The 14,071-nt window shown below is 43.9% G+C and overlaps 1 protein-coding gene across 2 annotated transcripts in view; it reads left to right on the top strand.

Annotated features, from left to right (window-relative positions):
• The first annotated feature begins 3,633 nt into the window (after nt 1-3,633).
• LOC139402723 (R3H domain-containing protein 1-like) overlaps nt 3,634-14,071 on the top strand; it is a 44,916-nt gene continuing 34,478 nt past the window's right edge. Inside the window, exons 1-2 of one of the 2 annotated variants that reach the window (XM_071146624.1) lie at nt 3,634-3,982; nt 9,533-9,831. The gene's annotated coding sequence lies outside the window, so the exon portion shown is untranslated. Of the gene's footprint in view, nt 3,983-9,532; nt 9,832-9,982; nt 10,108-14,071 lie in introns of those variants that run through there. The other variant, XM_071146623.1, reaches the window with a different exon arrangement.

Raw genomic sequence — 14,071 nt, 5'->3', positions numbered from 1 at the left:
TTGTGTTTCTTACATCTGCCAACCGCTAGTTTGTCTTGGCAAGTTTGGCCTAAATCTTGTTTGCCGCTCATCGCTAGTTAGCTGGCTAGCTAGCTAACTAGTTAAAATCCAAATCACAGTGTATTTGGTCACATACACATGGTTAGCGGATGTTAATGGTCACATACACATGGTTAGAGGATGTTAATGGTCACATACACATGCTTAGAGGATGTTAATGGTCACATACACATGGTTAGAGGATGTTAATGGTCACATACACATGGTTAGAGGATGTTATTGGTCACATACACATGGTTAGAGGATGTTAATGGTCACATACACATGGTTAGAGGATGTTAATGGTCACATACACATGGTTAGAGGATGTTATTGGTCACATACACATGGTTAGAGGATGTTAATGGTCACATACACATGGTGAGCAGATGTTAATGGTCACACACATGGTTAGCAGATGTTATTGGTCACATACACATGGTTAGCAGATGTTATTGGTCACATACACATGGTTAGCAGATGTTAATGGTCACATACACATGGTTAGAGGATGTTAATGGTCACATACACATGGTTAGAGGATGTTAATGGTCACATACACATGCTTAGAGGATGTTAATGGTCACATACACATGCTTAGAGGATGTTAATGGTCACATACACATGGTTAGAGGATGTTAATGGTCACATACACATGGTTAGAGGATGTTATTGGTCACATACACATGGTTAGAGGATGTTAATGGTCACATACACATGGTTAGAGGAGTAGAGTAGAGTAATCTAACAATTCCCCAACAACTACCTAATACACACACAAGTGAAGGGATGGAATAAGAATATGTACATATAAATATATGGATGATTGATGGCCGAGCGGTATAGGCGAGATGCAATAGGTGGTATAAAATACAGTATATACATATGAGATGAGTAATGTAAGATATGTAGACATTATTTAAAGTGACTTGTGATCCATTTATTAAAGTGGCCAATGATTTGATTCCGTATATAGTAGAGGTCGACCGATTGTGATTTTTCAATACCGATTATTGGAGGACCCCAAAAAAAAGCAGATACCGATTTTCTTTAAAAAACGTTTTATATATATGTAATAATGACAAGTACAACAATACTGAATGAACACTTATTTTAACTTAATTAATACGTCAATAAAATCTATTTATTCTCAAATAAATAATGAAACGTGTTCAATTTGGTTTAAATAATGCAAAAACAAAGTGTTGAAGAAAGTAAAGGTGCAATATGTGCCATGTGAGAAAGCTAACGTTTCAGTTCCTTGCTCAGAACATGAGAACAGCTGGTCGTTCCTTTTAACATGAGTCTTCAATATTCCCAGGTAAGAAGTTTTAGGTTGTGGTTATTATAGGACTATTTCTCTCTCTACCATTTGTATTTCATATACTTTTGACTATTGGATGTTCTAATGGGTACTTTAGTAATGCCAGTCTAATCTCGGGAGTTGAAAGGCTTGAAGTCATAAACAGCTCAATGCTTGAAGCAAAGCGAAGAGCTGCTGGCAAATGCACGAAAGTGCTGTTTGAATGAACGCTTACGAGCCTGCTGCTGCCTACCACCGCTCAGACTGCTCTATCAAATCATAGACTTAATTATAATATAACACACAGAAATACGAGCCTTAGGTCATTAATATGGTCAAATCCGGAAACTATAATTTCGAAAACAAGACGTTTATTCTTTCAGTGAAATACGGAACCGTTCCGTTCTAACGGATGGCATCCATAAGTCTAAATATTCCTGTTACGTTGTAACAACCTTCAATGTTATGTCATAATGTTATGTCATAATTACATAAAATTCTGACAAATTGGTTCGCAACGAGCCAGGCAGCCCAAACTGTTGCATATACCCTGACTGCGTGCAATGAACGCAAGAGAAGTGACACAATTTCACCTGGTTAATATTGCCTGCTAACCTGGATTTCTTTTAGCTAAATATGCAGGTTTAAAAAATATATATACTTGTGTTTTGATTTTAAGAAAGGCATTGATGTTTATGGTTAAGTACACATTGGAGCAACGACAGTCGTTGATAGGTTTAATGCTAGCTAGCAACTTACCTTTGCTTACTGCATTCGCGTAACAGGCAGACTCCTCGTGAGGCAGGTGGTTAGAGCGTTGGACCAGTTAACTGTAATGTTGCAAGATTGGATTCCCGAGCTGACAAGGTAAAAATCTGTCATTCTGCCTCGTTCCTAGGCCGTCATTGAAAATAAGAATGTTCTTAACTGACTTGCCTGGTTAAATAAAGATTAAATAAAGGTGTAAAAAAATATAGATATAAAAAAAATCGGCGCCCAAAAATACTGATTTCCGATTGCTATGAAAACTTGAAATCGGCCCTAATTAATCGGCCATTCCGATTTAATCGGTCGACCTCTAGTTTAGACCTAAATCAGCATGTTTGTGCAACAGTGTCTTCTAAATCAAAGGGGAATACGCAAAGCACGAATATGTTCGCTACATGAAGTAGCTAAGAGAACATTCAATGTAGCCAAAGGTTATAGAGTCCCCTTGGAAACGCTTAACTATTTTGGTTCCTACCTTGTCACAATAACTCCTTCCTGGCATTTTCACTCGTTGTCATGTCAAACAACACTGTATTCCAAGTGCCCACTATTATATTCTAACTATAGAATTAGAATAGTCATTCTATTTTCATGATTCCAACAGGTCACAAGTGTTTTACTCTAAAGTCAAAGTCAAGTCAAATTCCAATTGCAACGTTTGGTTCAAAATAAGGCCTGTATTGTTTGTCCACATCATGCAGCCATGTGTGGCAGTGTGGAAATGATCTCAAATGAGTGCAGGAACTTATGAAAATGCTGAAAATGATTTTTGTTTGAATTTGAACAATGAGAATGGAGAAAGACCCATTTTGAAATCACATAGTATCAATGTGTTGCCACCCTAGGATCACTCACTACTCATAAAGAACATGTATGACTTTTTTATTATTCAAAAACCTAAAATAGTGGCAAATACCATCCATTTTTTGTTTTATGCAGTAATATGATATTTGGGCCATATTGCCCGGCACTAGTTGGTTGGAGCAGTCTTGTGCTTTGTCTCCGTCTGGTTGAAATATACCCAACTGTAATGAGCAAGGTACACTTTGAACAGCTTGTCCTCTCATTGGACATCCATCCCCTCCCATGGTGTGTCCTGTTCTCTCATTGGCCATCCATCCCATGGAGCGTGGTTTGTTCTGTTCTCTCATTGCTGTATATGGGGAGACAGATGCCCATCCTGTCTCTCTTGTCTGTCTCTCTCCTCTCTGTCCCCCTACTCTCTCTCTCTCCTCTCTGTCCCCCTACTCTCTCTCTCTTTCCTCTCTGTCCCCCTACTCTCTCTCTCTTTCCTCTCTCTCTCTCCTCTCTGTCCCCCCACTCTCTCCTCTCTGTCCCCCTACTCCCTACTCTCTCTCTCGCTCTTTCCTCTCTGTCTCTCTCTTTCCTCTGTCTCTCTCCTCTCCTCCCCTCTGAGGAGGGAGCTCCTGTTTTCCTTTGTCCCTCGCCTCCCTCCTCTGGTGTAAGCGCATGGCAGGGCAGCAGAATCGGTAATGAAGAAAGTGCCCAATTTAGCCTCCTCAGCCGCGCGCTCCTCTGAGATGTGCTTCCTGCCTGCCTCTCTGCCTGGGTGCAGCGAGGCGGGATGCTGTGAGTGGCTGAGCTAGAGCTGACATCACAGGGGCCAGCTGTTGATTTGGTGCTGTCTCTGAGGCTGGGGCGAGTCACTGACTCTGTCAGGCGCCTACTGAGGGGCTCTGGCAGGTAGACACACACACACACCCGAACCCACGACGATAGAAGGCTGTGTGAGACTGCTGCAGGGAGCGAGTCGCTCCGAGCAGCTACGTCCTCCTCAACCAATGCTGCCTTGGGTACTACGGACTCCTCCAAAAGCTTGCAATGAACATAAGGAGGGCTACTATGTGGCAGGTAGGTCTTGGTTTCTGTCCTTACCAAATATTTTGTATTTGGTGAAGGAAGGAGCACATTGGAAAATCAGGAGTAATGGTTTAAGTGCCAGATAATAGCTACTAAGGCTTTTGGTAGACTTTTCAGACTTGAATAATTCAGACATTGTGCTGGGTTCGCAATCATCTGTCTGTCACTATCTAAGACCTTGAGCTTCATTTTTGAAAGCTGTGATTTATTGTTGAGGTTCAGTTTTGGTGGCTATGTTTTCAATATGATCCTATTGAGACGCAGTTAAACATCACAGCAGTCTTCTACAATATGATCCTATTGAGACGCAGTTAAACATCACAGCAGTCTTCTACAATATGATCTAAGCTACAGTTGTGAATTTCTTTAACCATTTAAGCCACAGGGTTTATCTGATGACGATAAGGGCTCGGTTTCCAAAGGATGCACAGCAAGGCTGCTTTCAGTGAACAGGGGATCTGTAGACTGTGTTCAGTGTGTTGGGGATCTGTAGACTGTGTTCAGTGTGTTGGGGATCTGTAGACTGTTCAGTGAACAGGGGATCTGTAGACTGTGTTCAGTGAACAGGGGATCTGTAGACTGTGTTCAGTGAACAGGGGATCTGTAGACTGTGTTCAGTGAACAGGGGATCTGTAGACTGTGTTCAGTGAACAGGGGATCTGTAGACTGTGTTCAGTGAACAGGGGATCTGTAGACTGTGTTCAGTGAACAGGGGATCTGTAGACTGTGTTCAGTGAACAGGGGATCTGTAGACTGTGTTGGGGATCTGTAGACTGTGTTGGGGATCTGTAGACTGTGTTGGGGATCTGTAGACTGTGTTGGGGATCTGTAGACTGTGTTCAGTGAACAGGGGATCTGTAGACTGTGTTCAGTGTGTTGGGGATCTATAGACTGTGTTGACTGTGTTCAGTGTGTTGGGGAACAGGGGATCTGTAGACTGTGTTCAGTGTGTTGGGGATCTGTAGACTGTGTTCAGTGAATCCCCAATATGAATTTAGCAGCAACGCACCTACACTGCTAAATCGTGGCCTTCACTACAAATAAAAATATATATATATATATATACTTTTCGGGATAGGAAAACGTTTCCCGTTTAAACCTAAACAACTAAAACCAGATATAAAGTATGTAGAAAATATAATGGAGCAATAAATGTATCAATAAGATCATCTTTGAGAACTAACAATCAGGGAGAATCTAAAATTCCCCAAATGTCTTCACACTGCCACCGCTGCTGAAAAAAATCCTAGGGGAAACACTGCAATGTGTTGGTGAACAGGGGCTGTGTTCTGATTACCGTTGTGTCTTGGCGTGGCTTTCTTTCATCAGCGCACTAATGACCATATATATAAGCCATTAAGAGGCTTGTGTTGCGTTGTCTCTGCACAGCTTGCATTTCTGCTCCTCTGTATATTGTTTCTGCAGGTGTTTCTGTTATTACAAATGGGTTTTTAATGACTGACTCCACTAGTGTGATGTACAGAGCCTTCAGAAAGTATTCATACCCCTTGACTTATTCCACATTTTGTTCCAGACGGAATTCAAAATGGATAAAATATAATTTATCTCACCCATCTACACTATACCCCCATAATGACAATGAAAATATGTTTTTAGGAATGTTAGTTAATTTATTGTAAATAAAATACTGAAATATGTAAGTATTCACACACCCAGAGTCATTACTTTGTAGAAGTACCTTTTGGTAGCGATTACGGCTGTGTGTCTTTCTGTGTAAGTCTCCAAGAGCTTTCCACACCTGGTTTGTGCAACATTTGCCCATTTATATAAATAGATATATTTTCATAATTCTTCAAGCTCTGTCAAATTAGTTGTTTGTCATTGCTAGACAACCATTTTCAGGTCTTGCCATAGATTTGAGTCAACTTGTTTTAGGTTATTGTCCTGCTGAAAGGTGAATTAATCTCCACTGAGAGAAACCAGACTAAACCAGGTTTTCCTCTAGGATTTTTCCTGTGCTTAGCTCTTTAAAAAAAAATCCTAAATAACTCCCCAGTCCTTAACGATTACAAGCAAACCCATAACATGATGCAGCCACCACTATTTGCCCTAAACATAACACTTTGTATTCAGGACAAACAGTTAATTGCTTTGTCTATTTTTTTTGCAGTACTATTTTACTGCGTTGTTGCAAATAGGATGCATGTTTAGTATTTGTTTTTCACTCTGTCATTTAGGTTAGTATTGTAGAGTAACTATAATGTTGTTGATCCATCCTCAGTTTTCTCCTGTCACAGCCATTAAACTCTGTACCTGTTTTAAAGTAGCCATTGTCCTCATGGTGAAAACCCAGAGCGGTGTCCTTCCTCTCCGGCAATTGGCTTAGGAAGGACGCCTGTGTCTTTGTCGAGACGGGGTGTGTTGATACATCATCCAAAGTGTAATTAGTAACTTCAACGTGCTCAAAGGGATATGCAATGTCTGCTTTTATTTGCCCTGGTTTGAGAGGCATTGGAAAATCTCCTTGGTTTTTGTGGTTGAATCTGTGTTTGAAATTCACTGTTCGACTGAGGGACCTTACAATTATTGGTATGTGTGGGGTACAGAGAGGAGACGGTCATTCAAAAAATCACGTTAAACACTTATTTCACTCACAGTGAGTCCATGCAACTTATGTGACTTGTTAAGCACATTTACCTGTAATTGAGGCTGAGTGACGAAATGAATACCTTTTAGTCTACTCTTTATACCCCCGAGGGCTTAAGTCTCAATGATCATCAGCTCTCTCTAATCAATAACTCTCCTTATTATCAGACGTGGCTTTGACCCGGGGTACGGGCTTATTTACCCTGTTCAACACACTGATTATCAATGTCTTTTATTAGGCTTAAAGTAAACAGTATTACTATTCCTGGGAAGTGATGGTTGGTTGCCCAATGCATTAGATCTTTCTATGCTTTTTCCTCTGTTGTTTTCTGTGTGACTGTAGAGCTGGAGAAGACCGCCTCATGGATGTGTCTGTCTGTTGGCTACACAGTATGTTGGATGGATGGATGGAGGGATGGAGGGAGGGATGGATGGATGGATGGAGGGATGGATGGATGGAGGGATGGAGGGCTGGATGGATGGATGGATGGCTGGATGGATGGCTTTGGCTGCTTTTCTCTGCTCTTGTATTGTTCCATCCTCCTACACACAGTCTGGGAGGGAGAGTCTCTCCCCTCGCTTGCTCCCCCCTGCTTTCCCCCCAGCACTTGGGCGGGGTACCGCCCAAGCCTAGTGTGTACCGCCCTGTCTGTGCGTGCAATCAGAATGGCCTCTTGTGCATTCCACAGGAGCAATTTCCTATTCGCTGTGCTAACATAATTGTCATTGAGTGGTCCATTTACAGCCGGCATATGATTAGTTAGCTCCCATTCCCCTGTCTGGCAGAGTGGCTGTGCCCTTTTGACCTCATTGTGGGTTTTTGAGAACACATTTTCATGGGCAGAAAAGTGTAGCGTGGAAAAAGGCTTAGGCACTTATTCACCACTTCTACAGGCAGGCAGTATGGGTGTGTTTGTACCGTGGGGAATGGAGATAAAGGGACTGTGAAGAGGCTCTTTACGGTTCAACCACTCAGATCAACTCAGAGTCTCAGAGTCTGTTGTCAAATACAGAGGAGCTGCTCAGTAACAGGAGACCCAGAGGATTCTACTGGGCTGTGTGTGTGTGTTTCCTTGGGTACGTGAAGACTTCTGGTCTGTTTGCCTGCCAGTGTTTATTCGTGTGTGTGTGTGTCACACTGCGTTCCATCTGCATGCATTAAGCCCCCCTGTCCCTGACACCAACTCCCCCGTGTGTCACACAGACTGTCCCTGACACAGAACTGACACTGACATTGATCTCCTGAACTCAGCGGCTAGCTCAGCCCTGCTGTTCCTCCCTGTCTGTGCAGCACAGCTCTGACTCCTAATGCAGCTTGTGTCTGGGGCCAGAATCTCTCTTGCTGTCTGTCTGGTTGGTTGAGTTTTACTGGTGTCACCAGCTAGTAGGGCTGACTGTAGTCTGTAGTCATGTGAAGTTCCACACCTCTTTGTGTTGCTGCTGACTGCCAGACTGGAGGTTACCTTTGGTCTAGTAGTGTCTGCAGTTTACTGTCAAACCAGGATCTGCATACACAGCAAGGTATGATGAGGTAGGGTGGGGTAGGGTGGGGTGGGGTATGGTGCGGTATGGTATGGTGAGGTGAAAAAGGATTAATAAGTGAGCAGGAATCCACCACTTATCTGGCAGCATGCATGGGTCTGCTTCCCACTGGCCCGACGGGACTGTGTGGAGACGAGACTGTGTGGAGACGGGACTGCCTACTGGTTGCCAGAGAGAGCTACTGTGCGCTCTGCCCGGTAGATGGCACTGGGCTCTGGGACTAGGAGGAGACGGGACTGCCTACTGGTTTCCAGAGAGAGCCAGAGAGAGCTTACTGTGGCGGGCGCTCTGCCCGGTAGATGGCACTGGGCTCTGGGACTAGGAGGAGACGGGACTGCCTACTTGTTGCCAGAGAGAGCTACTGTGGCGGGCGCTCTGCCCGATAGATGGCTCTGGGACTAGGAGGAGACGGGACTGTGTGGAGACAGGACTGCCTACTGGTTGCCAGAGAGAGCTACTGTGGCGGGCGCTCTGCCCGGTAGATGGCACTGGGCTCTGGGACTAGGAGGAGACGGGACTGTGTGGAGACAGGACTGCCTACTGGTTGCCAGAGAGAGCTACTGTGGCGGGCGCTCTGCCCGGTAGATGGCACTGGGCTCTGGGACTAGGAGGAAGGTTGGAGTGGAAGAACATGGGGGAAGATGTAGAGCCCTTCTGACTGAAGATGGAGAATCTGTTACAGCCCTTCTGACTGAAGATGGAGAATCTGTTACAGCCCTTCTGACTGAAGATGGGGAATCTGTTACAGCCCTTCTGACTGAAGATGGAGAATCTGTTACAGCCCTTCTGACTGAAGATGTAGAATCTGTTACAGCCCTTCTGACTGAAGATGGAGAATCTGTTACAGCCCGTCTGACTGAAGATTGAGAATCTGTTACAGCCCTTCTGACTGAAGATGGAGAATCTGTTACAGCCCTTCTGACTGAAGATGGAGAATCTGTTACAGCCCGTCTGTTACCTTCTATGTGAAGCGTCCATGTGGGAAATGACATGTCTGTCAGTGTCCTCTCCAAAGTTGGTATTCTAAATATCAGGGTTTTGATAGTGTTATCTTCTGTTTTTCACGGCTGTTATTCCTGAATATGTAAAGCTGCTCTGTTTTACATAACTGGCACGACAGAGTGGGTTTAACACGACCCTCCATGCACCCAATGGCTCTGATGGATGAAACCTGTTTTATACATAGGCATGCACAGCCACAATATCGCTTTCTGTCTCTTTCTCTCTCTCTCTCTCTCCCCATTTTTCTCTCTCCCACTCACACACGTGATATCCCCTGGACTCTGTCTGTCCATGTCAGCCCTGTCACTGTCAGCGACCTATAACCCCGTTCCATCAGTGTTCTCTAAGGGTCCTGACCCCCCTGACCTCTTTCTTTTCTCCCTGTGACAGGTCTGTGATGGCCATGAGCAGCTTGGAGGGCAGTGCCACCGAGGCCATTCAGATCTGGACACCAGAGACTCCGAGCTGGTGCTAAGGACATGGGACTCTCCCTCAGAGTTAGCGACAGGCCCAGCAGCACGAGACGTTACAGTGACAAACCAGCGGTGGCGCAGGACTGCTGCCCTCAGAGCCTTCTCACCCCCTGCAGGACGTCACCACCACAGGCCCAGCAGCTCCCAGTAAGTAGCTACCCTCAGAGCCTTCTCACCCCCTGCAGGACGTCATCACCACAGGCCCAGCAGCTCCCAGTAAGTAGCTACCCTCAGAGCCTTCTCACCCCCTGCAGGACGTCACCACCACAGGCCCAGCAGCTCCCAGTAAGTAGCTACCCTCAGAGCCTTCTCACCCCCTGCAGGACGTCACCACCACAGGCCCAGCAGCTCCCAGTAAGTAGCTACCCTCAGAGCCTTCTCACCCCCTGCAGGACGTCACCACCACAGGCCCAGCAGCTCCCAGTAAGTAGCTACCCTCAGAGCCTTCTCACCCCCTGCAGGACGTCACCACCACAGGCCCAGCAGCTCCCAGTAAGTAGCTACCCGTAAGGTGCATAGGCCATTGGGGGGCCGGGGGGAAATTAAAAACAGCGTTGACATCACTCCAGTCGAGAGACTGACAGATATTACAAATCAGCAATGCTGTACTTGAGTAGAAAAGATTCCATTTGTGTGCTGGAATAACTTAATAGATGTGGACCAGCCTGGTGTTTTTAGTTATTTCTCTTCAAGATGACCATTTTTGATCTGCCTCTCAGACAGTAAAATAACTAAAATAGCACTGCACACTGCAGAACAAAAGAACAACATACATTTAGTTATTGAAGAGCGTGTTTAAATATGGGTGTGAGAGGAGCAGGTTTGAGTACATGTAATCTGATTTACAAGTTTTTTTTAATCAATTACAATACCAGCTAAAATATTGTAATCAGATTACATACTTTTGAAAAACTAGATTACTTTAAAATTCAGAACGGGTGTTTGTGAGAGAAAGAAATGCATTTAGACACCTTTCGGTTTCTCAGTGACATTCAATTCACCATTGAAAAAAGGTGTTTCAGTTTGTTTCACCTGAGAGAGTCTGATCACCAGTCAGAGACCACTATGATGACACACCAGTTGATGACCACTAATCAGAGACCACTATGATGACACACCAGATGATGACCAATCAGAGACCACTATGATGACACACCAGATGTGTTTGATGGATCCTTTTCTAAAAGCCGGTGTGATGCGTTTTACATCATTCCTGCTATTTTTCTGTATTTTGGAACTTCTGTATCTTGAAATTGTATTGCTTATATACAAAACATTTTGTCAACAATGGACAAATGAAACAAATGAAGGGGAAGTAATCCAAAAGTAACAGAAAATAATCCGATTACGTTACGGAGTTTGGGTAATCCAAAACCTACGTTACTGATTACAATTGTGGACAGGTAAGGTGCCGTTTTCAAGGGATTGTTAAATATATGAACTATTTGGTTGTAATATCAGCACCTCTTAAAGAGCAGAGTCAGAACAGCACATCCCATTATTCCATGTTTATCTCTATCAGAGTTCTACAGCAAGGAACTGCATGCTTTTCATCAGTAAACATCAACTGGTCATTTAACTCACAATCGCTCAATATTGGCCACCATTAATTGGATTTGAGTGATCTAAAATAAGTGAAATTTACAGTGGGGCAAAAAAGTATTTAGTCAGCCACCAATTGTGCAAGTTCTCCCACTTAAAAAGATGAGAGAGGCCTGTAATGTTCATCATAGGTACACTTCAACTATGACAGACAAAATGAGAAGAAAAAAAATCCAGAAAATCACATTGTAGGATTTTTAATGAATTTATTTGCAAATTATGGTGGAAAATAAGTATTTGGTCATCTACAAACAAGCAATATTTCTGGCTCTCACAGACCTGTAACTTCTTCTTTAAGAGGCTCCTCTGTCCTCCACTCGTTACCTGTATTAATGGCACCTGTTTGAACTTGCTATCAGTATAAAAGACACCTGTCCACAACCTCAAACAGTCACACTCCAAACTCCACTATGGCCAAGACCAAAGAGCTGTCAAAGGACACCAGAAACAAAATTGTAGACCTGCACCAGGCTGGGAAGACTGAATCTGCAATAGGTAAGCAGCTTGGTTTGAAGAAATCAACTGTGGGAGCAATTATTAGGAAATGGAAGACATACAAGACCACTGATAATCTCCCTCGATCTGGGGCTCCACGCAAGATCTCACCCCGTGGTGTCAAAATGATCACAAGAACGGTGAGCAAAAATCCCAGAACCACACGGCGGGACCTACTGAATGACCTGTAGAGAGCTGGGACCAAAGTAACAAAGCCTACCATCAGTAACACACTACGCCACCAGGGACTCAAATCCTGCAGTGCCAGACGTACTGGCTTAAGCAGGGGGACACATGTCCAGGCCCGTCTGAAGTTTGCTAGAGAGCATTTGGATGATCCAGAAGAAGATTGGGAGAATGTCATATGATCAGATGAAACCAAAATATAACTTTTTGGTAAAAACTCAACTCGTCGTGTTTGGAGGACAACGAATGCTGAGTTGCATCCAAAGAACACCATACCTACTGTGAAGCATGGGGGTGGAAAGATCAAGCTTTGGGGCTGTTTTTCTGCAAAGGGACCAGGACGACTGATCCGTGGAAAGGAAAGAATGAATGGGGCCATGTATCGTGAGATTTTGAGTGAAAACCTCCTTCCATCAGCAAGGGCATTGAAGATGAAACGTGGATGGGTCTTTCAGCATGACAATGATCCCAAACACACCGCCCGGACAACGGAGTGGCTTCGTAAGAAGCATTTCAAGGTCCTGGAGTGGCCTAGCCAGTCTCCAGATCTCAACCCCATAGAAAATCTTTGTAGGGAGTTGAAAGTCCGTGTTGCCCAGCAAACTTTTGTTATTGACCAAATACTTATTTTCCACCATAATTTGCAAATAAATTCATTAAAAAAATCCCACAATGTGATTTTCTGGAGAAAAAAAATTCTCATTTTGTCTGTCATAGTTGAAGTGTACCTATGATGAAAATTACAGGCCTCATCTTTTTAAGTGGGAGAACTTGCACAATTGGTGGCTGACTAAACTTTTTTGCCCCACTGTACTTGCCTAATACGAGTGGTTTTAGGTTCATTTCCCATCCTTTGTGGGCTCTGCCTGTCAAGCAGCAGAAAGGCGAATTCGCCGATGTACTGTTATCTGATATTTACTTTTCTAGCTACCTGATGATAATGTTTACATCGCTAGCTACCTGATGATAATGTTTACAGCGCTAGCTACCTGATGATAATGTTTACATCGCTAGCTACCTGATGATAATGTTTACATCGCTAGCTACCTGATGATAATGTTTACAGCGCTAGCTACCTGATGATAATGTTTACATTGCTAGCTACCGGTAGACCTAATGTCGTTTTTCTCCCACCAACCCAGGTCTATCTAGTGAAGTTGGCTAACACTATCTATCCCCTTTCAACATTGTTAATAAGGGTTTAATCAGGATTGCTGCTGATAGACGACATTGACTGAGGGACCACGTCAAATTGGCTAGTTGCCTAACAACAAATGACGTCTATGGCGAGTTAACAAGTTACCATTCAGGGGATAAACTAGATGGCTGTATTGGAATATCTATAGTAGGGTTGGGCGGTTTCCAGATTGTCATCCTCATACCGTTCTTCTCTCACACCGGGATTCAGGGTACTACTGGCTTAGTACACAAAAATGCAAAGAAGCCCATTGGGCGTCTATTAGCAGAATAACAACAAAATTAGCACAAGTAACAGCAAAATATTGCTAGCAAAATATGCTAACGAGTGCAAACGAAAATAAACTAATTGCGAAGGCAGGCAATGCAGCTCATAAAGTTATACATGTGGAGGTAGGAGCTACCGAAATGATATGTTTGAGTTTAGACATTTTACAAGCGAATGTGAGCGAGAGACACAAAGTTTTGACGGCATGCTTGTCTGAAGGACACGGTCTGTGTGGCGTCGCTAGGGCAACGGGCCCGCGCTGTTCTGAGGAGATGTGGAGAAGCAGACGGCCCAGAACGGAGAGGAAGAAATCAAGCTGCAGTGGCAGCTGTACAGATAACTCATTCAACGGGCTTTGACACCTCAAACACAGCAGAAAGCTCACACAATATGATGCACCGTGACGTTATTCATTCAGCCACGTACTTAGATAACGAGCAAGTTAATCTTAGGTGTCGCCCTAATGCAGAAAGATAACACTTCCTGTGTTTTGTAAATGTAGATCTACAATACTTCTTATTGTAATGTCTGCTCGGCATCAGACTGATTTCGTTCTTCAGTTGCACTTCTTCACTCAGAATGGCCGTTTGTGAATTCTCATCTATCAGCAGTTTGTGCTTTGACTGATGTGAGGCTACTGTTCTCCAGTACTTTTCTCTGGGTAGCCAGCCTACTGCTCTCCAGTACTTTTCTCTGGGTAGCCAGCCT

The sequence above is a fragment of the Oncorhynchus clarkii genome, unplaced genomic scaffold, assembly GCF_045791955.1.
Source record: "Oncorhynchus clarkii lewisi isolate Uvic-CL-2024 unplaced genomic scaffold, UVic_Ocla_1.0 unplaced_contig_3570_pilon_pilon, whole genome shotgun sequence".
Taxonomy (NCBI): Eukaryota; Metazoa; Chordata; class Actinopteri; order Salmoniformes; family Salmonidae; genus Oncorhynchus; species Oncorhynchus clarkii.
Note: the sequence above shows the minus strand (reverse complement) of the source record. Positions and strands in the feature narration are given on the sequence as shown.